Here is a 3,635-nt window from a genome sequence, read left to right on the forward strand (position 1 = left end):
TGTAAAAACAGAACAGATAGTAGCAGAACCCACCTCATTACTGTCCCAAGGATTAAATAAATTAATGTGTATAAAATGTTCAGGAGAAAGTGTGTGGCACTTAGTGTCTTCTGGGTGTTCAAGGACAGTATTAGACAGGGCTATTTCTGCATATCATAGCAGATAGATGGAGTTTCACATTTTGCTAAATCATACATTAAACCCAAAATCTTGTCCCTCTTTTTGACCAAGGCAGTAAGAAAACAAACAACAATCCCAAGCTCAGGGTAGCAGATTTCAATCTACATTGACCTTAGAATTTGAACACATCTGAGTCTGTCTCCTGGAACCCTGAACTAAGGCTTTCATTTTGGCATTGTAGACCTAAAAACAGCATCCTTCATAAAGGCCAGTTATATCCAAAATAGAAATATGACTGGAGTTTGCTTTTTTTAATTGTTGTTATTTTTTCAATGCAGAGAAATGTCTTTGCAGGCCCTAACCTTTACTTAGGGTTTCTTTAGGTAAGGTAGCACACTGAGTGCCATTTGATGGCTCATGAGGCCATTTACCAAGTCTTGAGTAGAGACTTCCCATTTTCTTAAAAATATTACTGAAATAACACTAAAGTTTTTTTTTTTACTTGTAGAAATTTACCCAATAAGAAAAATTGTGTTTTGCTCGACCTGTCTCATAGGTTATGCTAACACCATCCCCCTAACTACCAGCTTACAAGAGGTGATTTGCATTAAAACATGTATCACAGAAGAACAGACTAAAAATAATGAAAACCTCAGGGGATCTGAGAACTGTGTTGCAATTTTTTTCCTTATAGGTACAGCATCCTTAGGTGGTCTTTTCAATAGAGATAAAGGTAATAAGAACTAAACTGCTAAGGACTAACCATCATTGAAGTTTGGAACATGGGGTGTATAGACCTCTGCCATACAGTGAAGGGTAGTCAGAAAGGTTGTATCCAGCTAATGTCTTGACTAGGGAAGGTACCCATGCTGTTTTTAGTGCCTTTATATCGCATCCACCATAAGAGAAAGAAATAAAACTTCACTCTGAGCCTCAGATGATAAAGCCTTGTTGTTTTTGTGGTATCCTTCATTTAATTATTACTCATTGCTTATTTTATCCATTTCTATTAAACTATGGCAGAAAATAAGAAAGGACTTTCAGTATTATTCTAAAGACATAATTGTAGGTCTCAGATCTTTGGAGAGAAATGAATGGGACAATGCTGCTACACTCACCATCATAGAGGCCCTCACAAACTGGACTCCTACAGACTTTTGGCCATGCCCACTCTTCCTGCCCTTCAGTGTACCAGGGCAAATAGAAGCAAAGAACAGTATGAGTGAGGCATCAAACACTGTACTGCAAGCAAGAAAACAAGTGTTATGATGTTTAATTAATCTTTTCTAGTACATGCACAGCCACAGCTTATGTGGAAGAACTCAGCAAACATGTTCTGAGTATCCTGAGGGGGTAAATATCACGTTGCAGCATCTGTCTTAATGCTCTCCATCTTTCCATAGCCCTTTGCTATGCACACTTCTTTGAAAACTTAAGTTAACATTGGTGCAAGGCTGTGTTATTTGTCCTTGTGGCTTGGCTTAAAGCCAGAAGTAACTGTGTGTCCTCACATCACTTGATCCAGTGTACAGTACTGCATTGGAAAGCATGAGTATATCCCAAAAGACAAATGTCTGAGTAGAGAATCTGTTTGGCCATAATCAAGTCAAAAGATGAACAGAGAATGGAGAGATAGGTGGTTCAGTCAATAAAAGAGTAAGGACCTTAGTTTGAATCAGCAGAGCTCTTGGAAAAGATGGATAAGCAGCAAAGTGTTTATAATTCCAGTACTCCAAAGAAGAGATAGGGGACAGGTAAGAAATTATATAAAAATATATAAAATTATACACAACACAATGCTTTCTACAAGACCTACAGACAAACAAACCACCAGAACCACAAGCTCACAAAAACCCCAGTACCAGGCATGAGAAAACTCCTTTCAATTGGCTGATCAGGATAATACAAACATTCCCCTCAAATAAAATAAACTTTTTTTTCTTTTCTTTTTTTTTTTTTTTAGATGCCTGTTTGTTTTCTGAGAAAGACCAAGAAAGGGTGTCGATTTGGGTGAGTATGGAGGTGGGGTGGATCTGGGAGAAGCTGTGGAAGAGGAAGTCATAATCAGAATATATACTGTAAAAAAAGATCTAAATATGTTTCTTTTCACAGAAAATGGAGACCACCAGAAAAAGCAAGAACTTGACACAATACAGAGATCAATGGATTGTGGGGAGTTCAGCCTCAATGGATGTACCTTTGTCACAGCTAATCTACGGCTCAGGGAACATGACAGGAGGCCCTGAAGAGTAAGACCCAGATTACCAGGAAGTCAGCTCTGAAACAGTCTGTCCTAGAAATAGCTACATAAACAAAACCAGAACAATGGTGCTAACAGTGGATATGCTAATAAGGAAGGGAGAAAATTTCATGATATCTCACCACTAGACAGAGAACTACAGGCAAATAATGACTCCGGGGAAAGGGAGAATTATCTTCTCCTAGGCATGAAGCCCATGGTTGGTTATCCAATACAAGGTGGTCATCCCTAAAACAATATATATTCAAATAACAAAAACAATGTCAGCAGGTTCTATTTATGTATTTGTGCGTGCTTACACACGTACATACATACATACATACATACATACATACATACATACACACACACACATAACAGTGATATCAAAGGAAAAGAGGTTATCAATGTAAGAATGAGAAGGGGACATGGAAGGAGTTGGAAGAAGGGGTCTTTGGAGGGGTTGTTTATAGGAAAGGGAATGGGGAAGTAATATAACTATATTTTAATGTAAAATGTGTTTTTAAAGAAGTGGAGAAAGGGGACGGAGAGGTGGATCATTGGTTAGGAGCACTGATACACAATTTAGAAAGATCCTAGTGGTCTTTTCCTTATATGACTCCTATTGGTTTCTGTGACCTGGTGGTCTCCTGGCTGACCTAAAGAAGCTGAGAATACCTCATTTTAGGTCTTCTTCTCTTCACTGTGCATTTGTGGTAGAGATGGATGATGGGAAAAGCTCCAAACTCTCTTTGTTCTCTATTATCTGGGCCCTAGCACGGCTATGGTACCTCATTGGACTCTGGCCTAATGGATTTTATAGAGTCCGATAATTATTCACAGGACTTATCTTCATTGAACATACACACAGAGGAAAAAAATAGCTGGTCTTAGGATACATTATCTGCCTCGGATTCAAAATAAGCTCCCAGCTATTTGGTTCTGGTTCATGTTACGAAAGAGAAATGATTATTCTGCTTTTTGTTGTTCTGAATGTTTTTCCTTAACCCCTCCTCCATAACTTCAAATTCAAACAGCATAAAAGAAAACCAGTGTTTTGTATTACTTCCTAGTGATGTATTGGATAAGATAATAGAAACATCTGAGTTGTCTCTAGAGTAGATGATATCTGTATCTGAGCTTAGCTTACATGCCCTGGCTCCAGGTAGCCTCTATGAAAACATATGAATGTACCCAGAAGAGTGACTTGCCAATTCGTTGAATCCCCAAAGAATATTTTTACGAGTTTAGGTTTATGCCATCTTAATTAAATGCC

Source organism: Onychomys torridus, chromosome 15 (assembly GCF_903995425.1).
Source record: "Onychomys torridus chromosome 15, mOncTor1.1, whole genome shotgun sequence".
Lineage (NCBI taxonomy): Eukaryota > Metazoa > Chordata > Mammalia > Rodentia > Cricetidae > Onychomys > Onychomys torridus.